Source organism: Mobula birostris, chromosome 15 (assembly GCF_030028105.1).
Source record: "Mobula birostris isolate sMobBir1 chromosome 15, sMobBir1.hap1, whole genome shotgun sequence".
Classification (NCBI taxonomy): domain Eukaryota; kingdom Metazoa; phylum Chordata; class Chondrichthyes; order Myliobatiformes; family Myliobatidae; genus Mobula; species Mobula birostris.
The window spans coordinates 34,208,601-34,230,965 of NC_092384.1; the positions used below are offsets into that span (position 1 = coordinate 34,208,601).

At 42.7% G+C, this 22,365-nt stretch overlaps 1 long non-coding RNA gene across 1 annotated transcript in view; it reads left to right on the forward strand.

The window, feature by feature from the left end:
- Positions 1-21,685, forward strand: part of LOC140210280 (uncharacterized) — a 36,446-nt gene extending 14,761 nt beyond the window's left edge. Inside the window, exons 2-3 of the long non-coding RNA XR_011889199.1 lie at positions 5,387-5,484; positions 21,482-21,685. This is a non-coding gene — a long non-coding RNA (uncharacterized lncRNA). The remainder of the gene's footprint in view (positions 1-5,386; positions 5,485-21,481) is intronic.
- The last annotated feature ends 680 nt before the right edge of the window (positions 21,686-22,365 follow it).

Here is a 22,365-nt window from a genome sequence, read left to right on the forward strand (position 1 = left end):
CACCTGTCTTTGTGAATGTCCTGAATAGTGGGAAGTTCACATCTATAGATGCCAGTCAGGATGCTCTCAGTTCTTAGGATTTGGGGACCCATAACAAACTTCTTCAACTGTCTGAGGTGAAAGAGGTGCTGTTATGCCTTTCTCACCACACTGCCAGTATGTACAGACCATGTGAGGTCCTCAGTGATGCGTATGCTGAGGAACTTAATTTTTAGGCGCACAGTCTTGAAAATAAACACAGATTTTGTTTATACTATCCATGTCAACTAGTAAGCAGGACTTCCGTAAGTAATGAAGTTACAGATACAGAACAAAATGTATAATATCATTATGAGTAAGTAAATCGATGTTTAGCAAAGTGTTCAGATTTCATGAATAGAATGGTTAAAGTTCAAGAATACTATGAATGTATTTATTTTACAGATATGAAGGTGTCAGGGATTTTTGATATTCAAGCAAGATTTAAATTGTTAACCTTGAGATAGTCAATGGAAGAATTCTTTGTTCTGAGTGAATTTGCATAGATATGAAAGATAGAAGTGTCAGCTACAAGTTATAAGTCCACTGATCCTCACTTGGCATCTTCAGTAAAGCCCTTTCAAATATGTATGCTTTCTTTGTATTTTCCATTTTAAAACAAACTCTGCTGATTGTTGTTTTAAATTGTTGCAACTTGTATCTATACAATCATCACTTGGCCCAATATCATAAGTGTACTCGTGCAAGTCATGCAAGAAAACGTGTGTATTACAGGATTTTAAATGACACAATCGTCATAAAGCACAAACAAATTGTTCTGTCAGAATTTTGAATGTTACCTTTAAAATAATGCTGAACTTTGTTGTCTATAAACTCATATGGAAACAACTTCATGAACTAATTAGCCCATATTAGATATTATTTGTTCCTGCTAGGGAAAATGATGTCTGAGATTTCCTAAGACAAATAGCTGCAACAATAGCTTTTGCTGTTCATACTGATTGCTGACATTTTGTCACTAGCCTATCTGTAATTTTAGTTTGCGTTACACACTTCATGATTCAAAGCCTGAAGGGGTATGAAAGGTTGAAGGCTCTGTTGCTTGGAAGATTAAAAATTAAATTAGCTGGTGGAACAAAGGGATCTGGGAATACTGGTACATCAGCTTCCAGAAATAGCAGCATTTGGTGGTGGTGTAAAACTGTTCTAACTGACAGATATGCATTTGTATAACATCCTTCACAACCTTCCTATGCATTTCATAGCCAATGAAAATACCCATTGGTTTTAATGCAGCTCCATACTTGATGACATTGTGGTATCAAGTCAAGGGCTACCTTGGAAAATGTTGGTAAACAGAACATTGGTTCTCCCTGAAAGGTCTGTCTCTCAAATGATCCAGTACCAACACCAGCAGCTCTTCGAACCTGGATGAAGATATGGCTTTAATCTGCAAGTTGCAAGTTCCTTCAGCAGCTGGGAAGTAATAAATATTTACATCTTCTGGAACATGGTGGTGGTAAATCTGTGGAATTTGTTGCCACAAGAGGCTGTGGAGGCCAAGTCATTGGGTGTATTTAAGGCAGAGATAGATTCTTGATTAGCTAGGGCATGGGGAGAAGGCAGGGGAGTGGGGATGACTGGAAGAATTGGAGCAGCCCATGATTGCATGGGGGAGCAGAATTAATGGGCTGAATGGCCTCTTTCTGCTCCTATATCTTATGGTCTAACATTGGAAAAAAAGTCTCCTGGATACAGGTATATTCTTCCTTGTTCTTTTAAACATAATACATTGTCTTCTAAATGTTATGATTTCACACAAATTTGATTTGGAAATATATTGCTATTTCTTCATTGCCACTAGGTTAAACCCTAGAGCTCTCTACTCATTCAGACTCTGATGTAACTGCACCAAATGAGCTGCTGCAGTTCAGGATGGTGGTTACCCACTAATCCGACAGGGTAATTAAGACTATGTACATGATCATGGGCTTGCCAGTAAAGTCCACATTCAATAAGTAAGTAAATAAAGGAAAATGGTCCCATCCAACCCACACAAAATGGAGGAGGACTCTGCAGGCCAGTGAGCATCTATGGAAAAGTGTATAGCAGACGTTTCGGGCCAAAATCCTTCGGCAGATTTTCTCTTATTTGAAAATGGTCCATCCAATGCTTTTTGTTAATATTTTCCAAAAGTCATGGTATTGTTTGAAAATCAGATGCAATGAAGAACGGTTTCCTATTTTTAAACTTGTATTTTGAGTGCAATCAATATTATTAGAAGTTGCCTTCTTGCATTCTGAAGTTAATTTGCTGTTTCCCTCTCTAGTTAATAAGTTTAAACAGATTAATAGACTTTTTCATTCAATTGATCTCTTCAGAAAGTTTTGGGCAATACACAAACTGAGATAGTATTCATGTTATTCTCTTTTGCCTTAAGGTCCTGAAAGATGAGGAACAGAAATAAGATTGTAATTCAAAAATGATATTGTATTTTTCAAAATTAAAGGACATCTTAGGACAATTATAATGCAGTACATTTTAGCAAACCAGTTGTTAAAGCAATTTGACAGATAATTGGATTTTTTGGAAATACAGCTTAAAAAGATGCAGGAGTAATTTATTTGTGTAGAATTTTATTTAGGGCTTGAAGATAGGACAGGGCTAGTTTCTTTGAGTCTAATTATTTTGAATTGAAAGAATTGGCTAAAGTCAATCAAATCGTTATGGCAATTGAATTTATTTGAATTGTTCTGCTACATATTTTTCTTGAGTAGTTTACTAGTCCATTCACATGTAGTATTCAACATTTAAGATGATGAGAAAGCAAGTCAGCTGATTTTGTCTCGATTTTTGCCCCCATTCTGTTGGAAAATAAACATACGCACCAGCTAGGCTGAGATCGGCAGCTCAGTATTGCACAGGCTTTGAACACAATGCATTTGAAGATGTTTGGAATGAATCTTAGAACCTCTTCTCTTTGCGCAAGTTATAAATAAAGATGTTATAAAATTTATTCGCGAGGACTATCCTTTTCTGAATACACTGAAGATCCCAAATGTTATCATCATTATGTTGTCTGTTTGCATTTCCAGACAAAGGTTATTGCTATTAGGTTACACTTTGTGTTTAACGTAACAAGCCTATCCAGTACTGATGCATAAATAAATTGGGGAAAAACATGACTATTGTATCAACCTGACTCAACACTGAAATTGGCGAAGCGTAAGGATATCTGATGTTTATTTGCACTCTGATAGGTCAATGATGCTTACTAAGCAGAGTTAGAAATTCTCATTAAAATATTTTCCTGAGGCATTTCTTCACTGCAGGTCTGGAGCAGCAGCATCAATCTTTGCCAAGATCTTGTTCCGGGACATTTCCTGAAGCTTTGGCCAGGGTCCAATCTGGACATTGGAAGTTTAAGAGGAGGGGATATCACTCAGGTTCACTGCCCGAATAGAAAATAGAGCAGCAGGTGATGGCAGTATAATTGAGTTTTGGCCAGTGACCAATCCAGAGACCAGAAGTTTGAGAGGAGCGGATTTCATTCAGGTCCACAGCCCGAGGAGAAAAGAGAGCAGTGGGTTGTGGCAGCATAATAGAGCCTTGTCCAATGACCAATCCATGTCTGGGATTGATTAACGAGCAAGTTAAAGGAATGTAGGGGCAAGTTCAGTGTCTATCATCGCAGTGGAGAGAGTCAGTCGTGATCTTAAGACTTTAGTGAAGAGGGGCTTCAGTCAGAGAAAGCAAAGGAGAAGCTCAAGGTTAAGTTTTATTTTCCTTCCCTTCTTTGTGTTGGCTCAGTTAGGACAGTAGAGATGCCAGGCAGGATAGTGGAATGCTCTTCTTGTGAGATAAGACCATAAGACATGGGAGAAGAATTAGGTTATTCAGCCCATCGAGCCTGCTCCACCATTCCATCATGACCAATGCCGGATCCCACTCAACCCCATACACCTGCCTCCTCGCCATAACACTTAATGCCCTGACTAATCAGGAAACGATCAATTGTCACTGTAATTATACCCATGGTCTTGGCCTCCACCACAGTCTGTGGCAGAGCATTCCACAGATTCATTACTTTCTGGGTAAAAAAAATTAATTCCTCCTTGCATCTGCTCTAAAGAGTTGCCCCTCAATTTTGAGGCTGTGCCCTCCAGTTCTGGATGCTCCCACCATAGGAAATATCCTCTCTACTTCCACCTTCAACTACTCCTTTCTACATTTGGTGGGCTTCAATGAGATCTCCCCTATATTCTTACCAGTTCCAGCGAGTACAGGCCCAAAGCTGCCAAATGCTCCTCACATGTTATCCTCTTCATTCCTGGAATCATCCTCATGAACCTCGTCTGGACTCTCTCCAATGACAACACATCCTTTCTGAGATATGGAGCCTAAAACTGTTGACAATATTTCAAGTGTGGCCTGACTGGTGTCTTACAAAGCATCAGCATTATCTCCTTGTTTTTATATTCAATTCCCCTTGAAATAAAGGCTAACATTGCATCTGCCTTCTTAACCACAGACTCAACCTCGAAATTAACCTTCTGGGAGTATTGCATTTGGATTCCTAACTCCCTCTGCACCTTTGATGTTTGACTTTCTCCTCATTAGATAATAATCTGTAATTTTGTTCCTTTTACTAAAATGCATTATCATACATTTCCCAAGACTGTATTCCACTGCCACTTTTTTGCCCATTCTTGTCTAAGTCCTTCTGCAATTGCATTGCTTCCTCAGCACTACCTGCCCCTCCACTTATCTTAGTACCATCTGCAAGCTCTGCCACAAAGCCATCAATTCCATTTTCTAAATCATTGACAAACAATGTGCAAAGCAGCGGTCTTAATACTGACCGCTGAGGACCAATCAGAAAATGCTCCTTTTATTCCCATTTGCTGTCTCCTGCCTGTCAGCCATTTCTCTATCCATCCCAGTATCTTTCCTGTAATGCCATTGGATTCTATTTTGTTAAGAAAGGACTTCAACTAGTCCTTTCTGCATTCTTCTAAATTCCAGTGCGTACAGGCCCAAAGTTGCCAAATGGTCCTCACATGTTAACCCCTTCATTCCTGGAATCATCCTTATGAACCCTCTCTGGACTCTCTCCAATGACAACATATTGGAGACCTCCAATGTCCCTGACAACTACAACTGTGAGAAGTGTCTCCCTGGTTCCAGGATCAGGGATGTCTCAGATTGGGTCCATGACCTTCTCAAGGACAAGGGTGAAGAGCAATGTTCTGTCTAATTTCTAATGATCAGTGCAAAAATCTTGCGCTGTGCAATTTTTTTCCTGGTGACAGCAGCATGTGCGCATATATATCGAAGTATTCATTTTAACAGCTAGCAAAACACTGTCAATAAAAATTTGATTTCCTCTGGGTTTGATCAATTTCAGGCTCATTCCTTTCTCTTGACAAGAAGCTCAGGGACCTCAGCCTTCACGCTGCCTTGTGTAGCTGGATCCTGGACTTCCTGTTAAATCGCCAACAGGTGGTAAGTGTGGGCTCCCTCACTACCCTCTTTTCTCCCTGCAACTCCCAACCTTCCCTCTACCCCTCATCACCCCTCCATTCCTCTGATCCCTCATCCTCCCCAACCCCACTCTCCCTGAACATCCCAACCTCTCTCTCCCTCCTGAGACCTCCCACTCTTTACCCTCCTCTGACCCCAGCCCCAACCCTTGCCATGTCTTCATCATCCCCTCTGACCTTCCCTTCTCTGAGGCAGGACGTTCTGTCCTTAGCAAGGGCCTCACTTTTGTCCCCTTCCGTCCACACCTTAGTGGGTTCCATGCCCGCCATGACGCTGAACTCTTCTTCCATCGCCTACGCCTCCGAGCCTACTTCTTTGGCAAGGATTCCCCTCCCCCTACTGATGACCCCTTCTCCCGTTTTCCCTTAGGGATCGGTGATCATAATATGATTAATTTCGCCCTGGAATTTGAGAAGGGGAAACTAAAGTCAGATGTATCAGCACTACAGTGGAGTAAAGGGAATTAGAAGAATGAAAGAGGAGTTGGCTAATATAGATTAGAAAAGAACACTGGGAAGGATGACGGCAGAGCAGCAATGGATGAAATTTCTGGAAGCAATTTCGAAGGCACCGGATATATACATCACAAAGCGAAAGATGTATTCTAAAGGAAAGATGACACAACTGTGGCTGACAAGGGAAGTCAAAGCCAACATAAAGGCCAAAGAGAGGGCAGATTAGTGGAAGTTAGAGCATTGGGAAGCTTTTAAAAACCAACAGAAGCCAACTAAAAAGTCATAAAGAAGGAAAAGATGGAATACATAAGTAAGCTAGCCAATAATATTAAAGAGATACCAAAAGTTTCTTCAGATACATAAATGAAAAAAGAGAGGTAAGAGTCGATATCAGACCATTGGAAAATAATGCTGGAGAGGTAGTAATGAGGGGATAAGGAAACAGCTGATGAACTGCATAAGTAGTTTGCATCAGTCTTCACTATGGAAGACACTAGCAATTGGGTGGAATCAGGGATCAGGAGAGTGTGAAGTTACCATTACTAGAGACAAGGTTCTTGGGAAACAGAAAGGTCTGAGGTAGATAAGTCACCTGGACCAGATGTTGTGCGCCCCAGTGTTCTGAAAGAGGTGGCTGAAGAGATTGTGGAGGTGTTAATAATGATCTTTCATGAATTACTAGATTCTGAAATGATTCTGGAAGACTGTAAAATTGCAAATGTACCTCCATTCTTTAAGAAGGGAGGGAGGCAGAAGAGAGGAAATTATTGGCCAATTAGTCTGACCTTAGTGGTTGGGAAGATGCTGGAGTCGATTATTAAGGATGAAGTCTCAGGGTACTTGGAGGCACATGATAAAATAGGCCAAAGTCAGTGTGGTTTCCTCAATGGAAAATCTTGTCTGACAAATCTGTTGGAATTCTTTGAAGAAATAACAAGTGGGATAGGCAAATGAGAATTGGTTGATGTTGTGTACTTGGATTTTCAGAAGGCCTTTGACAAGGTGCCGCACATGAAGCTGCTTAACAAGGTATGAGCCATGATACTACATAAAAGATTCTAGCATGGATAAAGCAGTGGCTGTTTGGCAGGAGGCAAAGAGTGGGAATAAAGGAAGCTTTTTCTGGCTGGAACACTAGTGGTGTTCCACAGAGGTGTGTGTTGGGACCAATTTTTTTTAAAGATTAGAAGAATGGGCAAAGAAGTGACAATGTCGGGAAGTCTATGGTCACGCACTTTGGTAGAAGAAATGAAAGAGTTGACTATTTTCTAAATAGAGAGGAAATACAAAAAAACTGAGATGCAAGGGGACCTGGGAGTCCTTGTGCAGGATTCCCTAAAGGTTAGTTTGCAGGCTGAGTCTGTGGTGAGGAAGGCAAATACAATGTTAGCATTCATTTCAAGAGGACTAAAATATAAAAACAAGGATGTAATATTGAGACTTTATAAAGCACTGGTGAGGCCTCACTTGGAGTATTACGAACAGTTTTGGGCCCCTGTAAAGGATGTGCTGAAACTGGAGAGGGTTCAAAGGAGGTTCATGAAAATGATTCCAGGATTGAATGTCTGATAGCTCTTGGCCTGTATTCACTAAAATTCAGAAGAATGAGGGGTGACCTCATCGAAACCTATCAAATGGTGAAAGACCTTGATAGAGTGGATGTGGTGGGGGTGTTTCCTATGCTGGGAGAGTCCAAGACCAGAGGACACACTCAGAATAGAGAGGCATCCTTCTAGAATGATGAGGAAGAATTTCTTTAGCCAGAGAGTGTCCAATCTGTGGAATTCTGCCACAGGCAGCCGTGGAGACCAAATCTTTATGTATATTTAAGTCAGAGGTTGATAGACTCTTGATTGGCCAGGGCATGAAGGGATATGGGGAGATTGGGGCTGAGAGGAAAATTGGATCAGTTGTGATGAAATGATAGAGCAGACTCGATGGGCCAAATAGCCTAATTCTGCTGCTACATCTTATGGTCTTATGGTCTAAGTGCATCCTACTGCAGCTTCTGACAATCTGCATGCTGGAGCTAGAAGAATTCCAGATTATTCAGGTGGCTGTTGGGTTGATAGGTGGGACATATAGAGAGGTCGTTTCACCCAAGGTGCAGGACACAGAAAACTGGGTGACAGTCAAAGGGGAAAGAGGTTAAGGAGCTATTGCAGAGTACGTCTATGGCCATCCCCCTCAACAACAGGTTTATCACTTTGGATACTGTTTTGGTGGGGGGGGGGTTGTCCTAACAGAGGAATGTCGCAGCGGCCGGGTCTCTGGCACTGCGTCTGCCTCTGTGACTCAGAAGGGAAGGGGGGAGAAGAGCGATGCTGTAGTGATAGGGGATTCATTAGTTCAGGGAATGGACAGGAGGTTCTGTGAGTAAGAATGAGATTCCCGGATGGTATGATCCCCCCTAGGTGCTACAGCCTGGGACATCGCAGATTAAGTTCATTCTTAAATGAGAGGGCGAACAGCCGAAGGTTGTGGTCCATATGGGTACCAATGACATAGGTGGGATGAGTGACAAGGTTCTACACAGGGAGTCTAGGAGTTAGGTGCTAAGTTAAAGGGCAGGATGTCCAGGGTTGTGATCTCAGGATTGCTACCTGTGCCACGTGCTAGTGAGGCCGGAACTAGGAAGATTATACAAGTTAATACGTAACTAAGGAATTGATGTAGGAGGGAGGGCATTGGGCTCTTTCATTGAAGGTGGGACCTGTACAGAGGGATGATTTGCACCTGAACTGGAGGGGGACTAATATCCTAACGGGAAGCTTTGTTAATGCTGCACACCTTAAATTGCAGGGAGGTGGGAACCAGGGTGCCAGAACAGTTCGTGGAGAGGTTGTGGAGGCAGATGTTGGTAAGACCTCAGACAAAGCCAAGAATCAAAAGTTTGAGCACGGTGTGTCTAGTGTCCTGAGCTGCATATATTTCAATGCAAGAAGTATCATAGGAAAAGCGGATGAGTTCGGCATGGATCACACACTTGGAATTATGACGTTGTAGTTATCAGTGAAATTTGGTTGCAGGAGGGGCAGGACCGCCACCTCAATAGTCCAGCATTCCTTTGTTGTAAATGTGATGGATTGGGAGGGGTTAAAGGAGGAGGGGTGCTGTTACTATCATGGCAGTTCTTAGTCAGGACAGACTGGATAAATCAACTACTGAGGCGTTATGGGTGGAACTGAGAAATAAGAAAAGTATGACCGAGTTAATGGGGCTATATTACAGATCACCCAACAGTCTGAGAGACTTTGGAATAAATTTGTAAAGAGATCACAGACTATTGCAGGAAACATAAGGTTGTTATAGTTGGTGATTTTAACTTTCCACAAATTGACTGGGAATCCCATACTGTAAAAGAACTAGATGGGAGAATTTGTCAAATGTGTTCAGGAAAGTTTCCTTCATCACTATGTAGAAGACTCAATGAGAGAGCATGCAATACTGGATCTACTATTAGGGAAAGAGAGAAAGCAGGTGATAGAGGTTTGTGTAGGGGAATACTTTGTATCCAGTGACCACAATGCCATTAGTTTCAAAGTAAATATGCAAAGAGGTAGCTCTGGTCCGTGAGTTGAGATTCTAAGCAGACAAGACGAAGGAGAACCCTAAGGGATTCCACAGGTATCGTAAGAGCAAAAGGATTGCCAGGGACAAATTTGGTCCTCTGGAAGACTGGGATGGTAATCTATGTGTGGAGCCAAAACAGATGGGGGAGATCTTAAATGCATTCTTTCCATCTGCATTTACTCGGGAGACAGATACAGAGTCTATAGAAGTGAGGCAGAGTGGCATCAACTACATGGACCCCGTCAAGATTATAGTGAAGGTCAAGTTTGCAAATCTGGGTGGATAAATCCCCAGGGCCTGACAAGGTGTTCCCTCCGACCCTATGGGAGGCAAGTACAGATATCACCAGGGTCCTAGCAGAGAAAGCTAAAACATCCTTTGCAACAGGAGAGGTACCAGAGGATTGGAGGATAGCCAATGTTGTTCCGCTGTTTAAAAGAGGCTCTAAACAGAAACCAGGAAATCGTAGGCTGGTGGGTCTGACATCAGATGTGAGAAAGTTATTGGAAGGTATTCTAGGGGACCAGATATAAAAGTATTTGGATAGACATGGACCGATTTAAGGATAGTCAGCATGGTAGGTCATGTCTAACCAATCTTATAGAGTTTCGAGGAACTTACCAGGAAAGTGGATGAAGGCAAGGCAGTGGATGTTGTCTACATGGACTTTAGTAAGGCATTTGACAAGGTCCCGCTTGGCTCAGCATTCAAGATGAGCTAGTAAATTGGCTTTGTGGGAGAAGCCAGAGAGTGGTAGTAGAGGATTAACTTTCCGACTGGAGGCCTGTGACTAGTGGTGTGTCACAGGGATCAGTGCTTGGTCTGTTGTTGCTTGTCATCAATAGCATTGATCTGGATGATAATGTGGTTCAGCAAATTTGCAGATGACACCAAGGTTGGGGGTGTAGTGGACAGTGAGGAAGGCTATCATGGCTTGCAGACGGATTTGCATCAGATGGAAAAACGGGCTGAAAATGGCAGATCGCGCTTAATGCAGACAAGTGAGGTTTTGCATTTTGGTAGGGCCAACCAGGGTAGATCTTACACAGTGAATGGTAGGGTACTGAGGAGTGTGGTAGAACAAAGGGATCTGGGAATACAGGTACATAATTAGTTGAAAGTAGCATCACGGGTAGATAGGGTCATAAAGAAAACTTTTGGCACATTGGCCTTCATAAATCAATGTATTGAGTACAGAAGGTGGGATGTTATGTTGAAGTTGTATAATATGTTGCTGAGGCCTAATTTGGAGCATTGTGTGCAGTCTACAGGAAAGATGTAAACAAGGTTGAACGAGTGCAGAGAAAAATTACATGGATGTTGCCAGGTCTGGAAGACCTGAGTTATAAGGAATGATTTAGGTCGTAATTTTTAGAATGCAGAAGTTTGAGAGGAAATTTGATTGAGATATACAAAATTATGAGGGGTATAGATAGGATACATGCAAGCAGGCTTTTTCCACTAAGGTTGTGTGGGACTACAGCTGGAGTTCATGGGTTAAAGGTGAAAAGGCAAAGTTTAAGGGGAAGAAGTATAAGCTTCTTCACTCAGAGGGTCGTGAGAGTGTGGAATGAGCTGCCAGCATGGGTGGTCAACGTGAGCTCAATTTCAATGTTTGAGAGAAGTTTGGATAGGTACATGGGTAGTAGGGATATGGAGGGCTATGGTCCTGGTGCAGGTCGATGGGAGTAGGCAGTTAAATGGTTTTGGCATGGACTAGATGGGCCAAAGGGCCAGTTTCTGAGATGTACTTTATGACGCTATTTCATAGTAGGAAATTAGATAGCTTAATGTAGTCAGGTGAATTCAATGACATGAAGATTGGTTACATTTAATCTGGTTGGAGAGGTCTGGTTGATGTGGGGTGCATTGGAAACATTGGACAGTGGGTAGGAATTTTGTTTCCATTGGCAACCTCAGAAGAAGTAGGTAGGTTATTTCCTATTGTTTTATGAATGACCAGCACTTTTTTGTATAATATATATATTTAGAAATCATGGCACTCACTAATTTAAGTTATGTTGGAGTGCATTAGACTATTAAGGGAACAGCTTTCAATAAGTTTTCTGCCAGCTCCATCATGAGCACAACACTCAAAAGCTATAAGCAATACTCTCCATGCTTGGGGTGAGGCTCCAGTTAAGACTGCAGCAGATGATGTAGCCATCTGATGGTGTCTAACAAATATTCCCTAGGACAAGTTGAGGTTAGTGGAAAATTTGCTGAGGGTATAGTTTCCTGATCCCCCTCTTTCCCTCTCTCCCAATCCTTCTATTTTTCACCCCCCCAATTCTTCAAAATTCTATTTTCTCTACACTGAAGCAGAATCATATTAGAATTAAAATGATAATCCTTGCATTTAGTGGAAAAAACAGCCAAACAGCATGGCTTTATCCTTGCTTGTGCCAATGATTGGCTGGGTGCAGTTAAAGAATTTTGTGGCTGCCCTGTTTCTCAGAAATAGGCCTCAATAAATATAAGTGGTTTTATTTTATTCTAAGTATTTAGGGCACTTCTGACTTGCACCCTGAATACAAATGACAGGGCTTGATCTAATTTGGTGAACAATGCACTTTTAGTATTAAACTTATACAGCCTATTCAGCCTAACTCATGCATGCTGACAGGCGCTTACCAGAGCTGGTCCTATTTGCTTGTTTTTGTCCCATATAACCTCTTCACCTGTCTAAATGTTTTTAAAACTTGTAATTGTACTCAGCTTTACCACTTCCCGTGGCAGTTCGTCCCATATCCCTCGCTTGGATTGCCATGCTGACATATCCTGTAAAATCAGTACTGTGACCATATGTCTATGCTCATGACCGCATTTCTAAAATTCTTACCTGAAGATTACAGGTAAGCAAGAGAGCCACCAAGGACGTTCACTCCAATACTTGAGTGTAACTAAATCTGCTGGGTTGAAATGTGAGGAGTTGAATGTTTTGTTATTGTGGTGCAAAAGTTAATTTGAATGATGTGTTTTTGTTCAGTGTTGGATGATGCTCTGTTCAGTGCCATTCTGTAACTGCAGCACCTGTCCAAATAGACACAATTCACCCTTCAAATCTTTCCCTAATGATACAGCTGTTATACTCTAACACTGAATGCCCTTTAATAGTCCATTGACTCTGCTCATTTAGAGGTTGACATCTTAACTACTGTTACAGATATTGGCACTTCCATCACTATGATACACTTGATATAATTTACAACTCCAGTTACTGTCAACAGAAGCTATAAAGTGTTTAACTTTAAGTACAGCATTGACCTATAGTGACCTTAGCAACATTACCTTTGTCAGTCCAACTGCTTATTGAGGCTTAGCAAGCTTGGTTGGGAAATGATCCAGAAATAATTTCAGTGAAGGTTAAAGAACAGTTATGCTTTTGTCTGTTAACTTGAGAATATTAGGTGTTACAAATAATCAGGAAGCAAAAAAAAAATCAAATCATTAAACCCACTATGAAAATGAGTAGTAGTAGTTACTACCTGTTATGACACTGCTTTTTAGGGCAGAAGCTAAGAAAATGAGAATGTAGAAAATAAAGAACAGAAAAGGTTGCTCCACAAAGGTAAATATGCACCTCCGACACTTGTCCTTTTGAGCTTCAGGAGCTGAGGGCTGGGAACTGCCACAGAGAGAGAAGAATCCTTGAGTGAATTATGAAGATTTGCATTAACCGTTTGGCTTAATTATCTAATTCTTCATAGAAACCCCAGATTACCTCCTGCTCCTTTTGGCCTTTCAAACTCGCCCTGTAACCAGAATCAGTTTTATTGTCACTGACATTATGTCATGAAATTTGCTGTTTTGTGGAAGCAGTACAATGCAAGACATTGAAAATTACCATGAATTACCAAGGTATATAAATAGTGCAAAAAGCAAATAACGAGTTAATATTTATGGACCATTCAGAAATCTGATGACGGAGGGGTAGAGGCTGTCCTTAAAACATGGTCTGTGAGTCTTCAGCCTTCTGTACTTCCTCCGTGATGGTAGTAATGAGTAGAGGGCATATTTTGGAGAGTGAAGATCTTTAATTATGTATACTGCCTTCTTGAGGCACTGCCTGTTGAAGATGTCCTTGATGGTGGGGAGGGTTGTGCCTCTGACGCTGGCTAAAACCCTCTGCGGCATCTTGTGATTCCGTGCACTGGAGCTTCCATCGAGTCTGTGATGCAACTGGTCAGAAAGCTCTCCACTGTGCATCTGTAGAAGCTTGCCTTTTCATACCAAATCATACCAGTTCTCTTCAAACTCCCAATGAAGCAGAGCTGCTGCCATGTTTTCTTTTTGGTTGCATTAATGTGTTGGACCCAGGATAAATCCTCAGATGTTTATGCCCAGAAACATGCAGCTGTTCACCCTTTCCACTGCTGACCTCTTGATGGGGACTGGTTCTCCCAACTTCCCCTTCCTGAAGTCCACAATCAATGCCTCGATCTTGCTGATGTTGAGCGTGAAGTTGTTGTTACTATACCAGCTGATCCATCTCCTTCCTGAGTGTCTCCTCATCACCAGTGAGCCCAGCTTTATTCTAACTCCATTTCTGTCTTCCACTTGCCTTGACTCTTTCTCACTTTTAACTGTTGGTTTGCAAAAGTCTTTGGATCTTAAAAAGTACTTATTGAGCTAGCATTGATAGTTTTTTATAGAAAGTGTTATGTTTTGGAACTCCAAAGCATAAGACTAATTGAAAGAGAAACATGGGAGCCCAGGGATAAACGTGTCTACGTTGATTTTATTTTTAGTGAAGTTTACCCATATGACGTGATGACAAAATGGTCTATGCCATTCATGTACTTTGTACATATAACCCATAACAAATTATGAAAACAATAAAGAATGCTTAATCAAACAATATATTTACAATATTACTAATATATTAAATACACAACAAAAAGGTCTGTACTTTTATACCTCAACCAGGAGGAATACTTCCTAACTTCATAATTTATCCCCTGGTAATCCTTGTTTCGATTTAGAAGTATCTCTTCCCATCCTAGACCCACTCACTAGCAGAAGTAAACTGTTCTATCGCTTTGTCAACTCTAACCTGTAGCAGCCTCATATGTGAACAGGCCTTTCAGCCCAGGAAGTCCATGTTAGCTATAAAGTACCCATTTCTACTAATTTTGCACTAATCCTATTTTATTGTCCTCGCATTCCCATCAACTCTTGCCTAATTCTACTGCTCACCTATATGCTGGGTGGAATTTACAGCGAACAATTAATGTACCAACTGGAGGAGCACCAGGGGAAATTCAGATGATCGCAGGGAGGCCATGCAGACTCTACACTGGTAGCAGCAGAGGTCAGGAAACTGAACTAGCTGTACTACGGTTTCAGCTACAACTTGTATCAAAATCCCAATTACCTAAAATCCGAGAAAATTCAATCAAGTAATCAGTCAACATTTCATATACTAGAGATTAAAAACCTAGTTGTGAACTCATACTCACCATTTATTTTATGCTGTTTTTAGTCGTGACACGGTTAGTGCAATCACTTTACAGCTCCAGCTATCACTGACGACTTGCAGCATTGCGTGATGAACTGAGGCTGAGGTTATGGGCTGCTCTGGGTTTCGGGTCTATGGACTCACTTCTGAATGCCTTTTATTATTTGCATGATTGGTGTTTTATTTTCTCTCTCTGCGCATTAGGTGTTGGTCTTTTTGTTTTTAATTGGGTTCTTTTGGGTTTCTTGTTTTGTGGCTGCCTGTAAGCAGACAAATCTCAAGATTATATAATTTCTACATATTTTGATAATAAATGTACGTTGAACTTTTGAAATTTGGAGTTCACTTCCCGCCACTGTCTGTAAGGAGTTTGTACGTTCTCCCTGTGACCATGTGGGTTTCCTCCAGGTGCTTCAGTTTCCTCCCATATTCTGAAAGAGTTACGGTTAGGGTTAGTGAGTTGTGGCCATGTGAAGTTGGTGCTGGAAGCAGAGTAACTCTTGCAGCTGCCCAGCACAACCCTCACTGATTTGATTTGATGCAAATGATGCATTTCACTGGATGTTTTGATGCACGTATAGCAAATAAAGCTTCTCTTTGAAAATATCCTCATTGCTATGCATAATGCAGAACTATACCTTATACCACAATTGTGTTCTAATTTCACTGCTTTAGAAATCTTCCTTTCCTTCATAGCTACTATGGTCATTATGCAGAATAAAATTCCATTAGACTCTCTTCTCTTGTATTCAACTAATTTTTTTTCTCTAGGATGTCTTATTCTAGTGTTTCACAATTTAAATTATACTTGTTTAGATCAGAACATTTGACCTCATACTTAGCTTTACTGAAATTCACCATTACAGTTCTGGCCCCTGGCATAAAAAAAAATGTCTCATTATGATTTTGTGCATAAGTGTTTCTGTTTCTATTTCTGGCATTAGAAAACTTGTATCTAATATGAATAAACATTTCTTGGGCTTCCAACCAGTACAGGTATTGATAATAACCGACGTTTCAATGACAAACTCTGCCATTTTCTTGAGGACTGATGCCTGGGCGTGTCTAGTCCAGTGGTATTTATACCCCTGAAGTCTGTCCCTCCTGATTGGTTAGTCCTCATCCCATTAGGTTTCTTTGTTTACAATTGAATTCCAGTTCTTACTTAGAGCAACACCTTCATCTTTGATAAAATCCTTTTCCTCTAGTTTTATTTCAATGGTTTACTTTACCAGGTGGTCCCAGAAGTCGTTGGCGCAGCTCAGTAGTTCTGTGCTGAAGTCAATCCTCGGGCTATTGTGAATGCAGTGTTCTGCTACTGCTGATTTCTCCAGCTAACTCTAATGGATACACCTCCTGTGGTCCTTGATGCGGGTTTCCACCCTGTGTCCTATCTGGCCCATATGCGCTGCTCCACATTCACAGGGAATCCAGATTCATACCACCCACAAACCCATAAAGAAGCTCAAGTCACAGCTTATGCGGGCCAAAGGTGACCTGGGACTCAGGGAATTTACAGGATTCCTGTGAATGCAGAGCAACATGTATCAGCCAGATGGGACACATGGTGGAAACCCACATCAAGGAGCACAGGAGATGTATCCATTTGGGTTACACAGAGAAATCGGCAGTAGCAGAACATGGCATTCGCAATGGTCATAGGATTGACTTCAGCACAAAACTACAGTGCGTGCCAATGGCTTTTGGGACTACCTGGTAAAGGGAGGAATTGAAATAAAACTAGATGAAAAGAATTTTAACAAAGGTGAAGGTCTCACTCTATGTAAGAACTGGAAGTTGATTGTAAACAAGCAGCGAAAGCAGAAATGTGATTGGTTAGGCTTCATCCAATCAGGAGTTATGAACTACATGGGTATAAATGCCACTGGACTAGACACACCCAGCCCTTGTCCCTGAATAAGATGGCAGAGTTTGTCACGGTAATACGTGCTGCGAGATGCACTCGTGCTTGGTGCGGCCACCGCGAAGGCCCGGTGGGGAAGGACCACAGTTTAAGGTTCATCACCCGTGGGAGTGGGAGGGGTTGGGTGGGAGGGGTTGGGTGGGGAGGAGACCTACCCTCATCAGTGGTGTGGATAGATAATCAACATGGTGCCCAAGGAGTGGGTGGAATTGTTAATTTGGGAAAGCATTAGAGCCATCGCCTGCCGTTATTGTTGATAATTTTATTGTTAATAAGTCTTAACTCTTGACCAAGGGTTGAGAGTAAATGAATGGTTTATTGTAAACATCTTTCATTTGTAAATGAACAGAGAGTCAATGCATAATTTTATTGTTAATAACTTTATTGAATAAGGACTCAGATTCAACGAATGTTTTTTCTTATATGTAAATAACTTTACTTTGTAACACTTCTGAATAAAGTATTTTTGAAAAAAAAAATAATCGATATCTGTACCCAGCTGGAAGTCAGAGAAGAGTTTATTTGTCATATATGCCAGGAAAGCATTATTCCTTTTTTTGTATCCTCAATGTTATATAACTCATTAAAATATACAGTTACTACTTGAGGCCTCAAACAATCCACTCTGGAGCATCACTCATCACTTGCTAGTAATTCAAATATCCATTATCATTATTAGCTTCCACTTCCTGACCAATAACAACCAGATCAATAACTTTCCTCGAATCCCAAGCATTTTATTATTAATATATGGTCTCTTAAAAGAATCATATTGAATGTATCTGAAAGTCCATTTAAACTACATTAATTTACATGCCCCTGTCTCATAGGGGCACAGAGAGGAGATTTCTCGCAGGTCGGTGGTGTTTGTTTAAAAGGAGAGCTTCACAGGCGTTTGATGTCATTCCGGTGGCCCAAACAGCGGCCAGAGCAGCACAAGGAGGACTAAATAAAAGTACAGAAGGGACAAGCAGAGTGGCCCTTGTTGGAAGAGTGCCAGTGGTGAGAGTGGCTTTAGCTCAAAGGTGGCTTCAACTTGGAAGAGGTGTTGATTCTGGGCAAGTTGTCCCAATAACTTTCTGTTAGGTTTCTTTTTTTTCTTACTGTGTTAGTGGTACTCAGTGCAGTTTAAATGGCCATTATGTGTTCTTCATGCTAGATGTGTGAGTCCTGGGAGACCCAGAGTCTCCCAGGGAACTACATCTGTGTGAAGTGCATCCAGCTGCAGCTCCTTGAAGTCACGTGTTAAGGATCTGGAGCAGCAGCTGGATGACCTTCGGCTTGTACAGGAGAGTGAGGAGATCATTGATCGGAGTTACAGGGAAGTGGTCACCCCTAAATTGCAGGAGGTGGGTAGCTGGGTGACTGTCAGGAGAAAGAATAGGAAGGTGAATAGGCATTTAGTGCAGAGCACCCCTGTGGCCATACCCCTCAATAATAAGTATACTGTTTTGGATACTGTTGTGGCGGGTGACCACCCAGAGGAATGCCATGGAGACCAGGTTAGTAGCACTGAGCATGGTTCTGTGGTGCAGAAGGAGAAGAGGGAGCAGGAGTGAAAGGAGACCCAATAGTCAGAGGAACAGACAGGAGATTGTGTGGACATGAACGGGACACCTGGGTGGTATGTTGCCTCCTAAGTGCCAGGGTCAGGGATGTCTCAGATCGCATCCACAACATTTTGCGGGGGGTGGGGGGAGCAGCCAGATGTCATGGTACATATTGATATCAATGACATAGGAAGGAAAAGCAAAGAGGTCCTGAAGGACCTAAAGGTGCATAGGTCACCCAGACCAGATGAACAGCACTTTAGGGTTCTAAAAGAGGTAGAGGTACAGATTGTGGAGGCATTAGTAATGATCATTCAAAAATCATTGGACTCAGGCTGTCATGGTCCGGATCGGGGGCCCTTTAAATTTACCTTGTTTATGTTACGATCTGGACTGTTGATTCCCTGTTTTCCCGTGTCCCTCGACTTTGGTGACTAGAGGCAATTAACACTCGGCTGAACCGGTAGTTTATAGTCTCTGGCTTTCGGCCGTTCGGCGCGGGAGCGTCTACAATGTCATCTAAGGTACGGTGTGCCGATGTCATCTGGCCGGAGCAAGCCTAGTCTCTGCCGAAGCGAGTGTCGGTAATTCGCCTCTCCTCACCAGAGCAACCCTGTCCAGTTACCTCGCCAAAGCGAGCCTGCAAAGTTTCCTCACCGAGGTGTGTCCGTCATTTAACCTGCCAGAGGGAATCAAGAACTGCTGTCTACTGTTCCCAGGCCGAGTCGAGAGCTCGCCACTACCCGGAGGCTCCATGTCAAGTCCTGGCCCTGGCGACATTCAAGCACCAAGTCAAGTCCTGGTCCTGGCAGCATTCTGGCGGCATTCAAGCACCAAGTCTAGTCCTGTCCCTGCTGGTATTCAAGCACCAAGTCAAGTCCTGTCCCTGCTGGTATTCAAGCACCAAGTCAAGTGCTAGCCCCGGCGGCATTCAAGCACCAAGTCAAGTCCTGTCCCTGGCAACTTCCCAGTTCTGAGTCAAGTCCTGGCCCTGGCGGTCTGTGATTCCTGTCCTACCCCCCTGTCTGAATCCCTTCTCTGCCCCTCTCACCTCTAGCCCTCATCTGCAGTCCTCGCCTGCACTTTGGTCTAGTTCTATTGCCGGAGATAGATAGGTCCTGTCTGGTGTGCTTTCGTGTTGGTCTTGTCTGGTCCTCGCCTCCGTGGGGTAAGTCTGGCCGTCTTGCCGTTGCCCCGCGGGTGGTCATGTCTTGTCTTGTCTTGTCCTCACCTCCGTGGGGTAATTCTGGCCATCTTGCCGTTGCCCTGTGGAGGGTCATGAGTCCCGGCCCTATGTCCTGTACCCAAGGAGAGGTCCCGGCGCTATGTCCTGTACCCAAGGAGGGGTCCCAACTCTGTGTTCTGTGTATGTGTCTATGGTTCCATGTACCTGCTCTCCCGAGACCGAGGCTCTGTTTTCCATGTTCCTCCTCTCCCTAGGCCATGTCATGTCCATGCCTGGTTCTGCGGTCCAAGCCCGAGGCAAGACCCAGGTACTGGGTCCTTGCCCAGTCTCGGGCTCGGAGTCCATACCCTAGCCTCTTCATGTCTCCTCTAGTTCTGGGAGCTGATTCCGAGTCCTAGCCCAGACCCTTGGTCCCAGCCTGGTCGTAGACCTCAGTCCTTGTCCAGTTCGTTACCTCTGCTCTTACCTAGCTCTCATTGTATCGAACAATAAACTAAATCTAAGTAACCTCACAAGATGTGTCTTGCATTTGGGTCCACCCTTGCTCCCAATGCCCCGTGACACAGGCATGGTTCCAAAGGACTGGAAAAATGCAAATGTCACTCCACTAAGAAAGGAGGTAGGCAGCAGAAAGGAAATTATAGACCAGTTTGCCTGACCTCAGTGGTTGGGAAAATGTTGGAGTCAATTGTTTTGAATGAGGTGATGGAGTACTTGGTGAACAGGACAAGGGACAAAGTCAGCATGGTTCCCTTCAGGGAAAATCCCGCCTGACAAACCTATTGGAATTCTTTGAGGAGATTACAAGTAGGATAGATAAAGGGGATGCAGTGGATGTTATATATTTGGACATTCAGAAGGCCTGTGACAAGGTGCCACACATGAAGCTGTTTGCTAAGTTAAGAGCCCATTGTATTACAGGAAAGTTACTAGCATGGTTAGAGTATTGGCTAATTGGTAGGAGGCAGCGAGTGGGAATAAATGGATTTTTTTCTGGTTGGCTCCCAGTGATTAGTAGTGCTTCGCGGGGGTTAGTCTTGAGAATGATTTTATGCTGTATATCAATGATTTAGATGATGAAAGAAATGGTTTTGTTGCCAAGTTTGCAGATGATACAAAGATTGGTGGAGGGGCAGGTAATGTCGGAGAGACAGGTAGGTTGTAGAAGGATTTAGACAGATTAGGAGAATGGGAAAGAAAATGGCAAATGAAGTAAAATGTTGGAAAATGCATGGTCATGCACTTTGGTAGAAGAAGTAGATGTACCGACTACTTTTTTAAACAGGGAGAAAATCCAAAAATCTGAGATACAAAGGGACGTGTTGTGCAGAACACCCTAAAGGTTAACTTGCAGGTTGACTTGGTGGTAAGGAAGGTAAGTGCAATGTTAGCATTCATTTCAAGAGGACTAGAATACAAAAGCAGGGATGTGATGCTGAGGATTTATAAGGCACTGGTGAGGCCTTACCATGAGTATTGTGAACAGTTTTGGGCTCCTCATCTTAGAAAGGATGCGTTGCACTGGAGAGGGCTCAGAGGAGTTTCGCCACCACTGATATTTGATTAGCAGGGCTATTATTTCCAGGTTTTTCTCTCTATCTTTTTAAAATAATTGAGTTATACTCCCCGCCCCCCCCCCCCCCCCCCCCCCCCCACCAGTATATAGGTTCAGTTACTGAGTCCACAAAGCTTTTAAAGATTGTGGCTAAAACAGTTCATTACCTTCTTGATTTTCATTAAAACTAAATCATAGAAATCATCAGGCCCAGGCTGTGGCATAGATTGTCTTTAATTATTGTTTCTTTTCAGACTGTGTTTTCATGCTACTGTCGAGGAGGAGGTACAGGAGTCTGAAGACACACACTGAAGGTTTCAGCAACAGCTTGTTCGCCCTCTGCCATCAGATTTCCGAATGGATAGTAAACCCACGAACACCACCTCTGTTTTGAACTGCTTACTTATTATTAGGTATTGCAATGTCTGCAGCCGCAAAACAATAAATTTCACAGCATACAGTATGACAGGGATATTAAACCTGATTCTGATTCTGTTTATACTAGCTTTAGTCATTGAATTTAGCACTCAATTTGAGTCTTGGGTCATATTACTCAAATGCTGTGATATCATTTTGGGAGCTTGAAGAACAATGTATCCGATATTGAGATATCTGTCTTATTCACCGTATTTTTGAGATTAGGCTATTACTGAAAATACCAACCTTAATTGCCAACTCCTAATTGCCAAGAGAAGCTGGTAGTGCACCATGGCACACTGATTAATCAAGTTGTTTCATTAATCAAGTGCATTTTAGTATTGTGACCAACCAGTTGCTACTCTCCATTGCATTTACTGCTGGGGAAGTCAGCATGCCAGGCCCAGTCTGGTGCAGGTTTGTTCAAATAGTTTCTCCACTGAAGATTGTGTCATACGGAGGTGGCTGGGAACGGACCCAAGTGCAAGACATAGACACTGAAGTACTAGGGACAGGACTAGGATACAGGGCGAGGGCAAGGACATGGGCAGGAAAACCGGGAACCTGGAACAGGACTGGACAAGAGAGCTAGGAGCCCGGGCTTGGACTCCGAGCCAGAGACTGGACAAGGATCCAGTACCTGGGACTTGCTTCTGGCTCGGACCCCAGAACTAGGCAAGGACGAGGCTTGGCTGGCAGGCAGGACGAGGCTGGAGTCTTC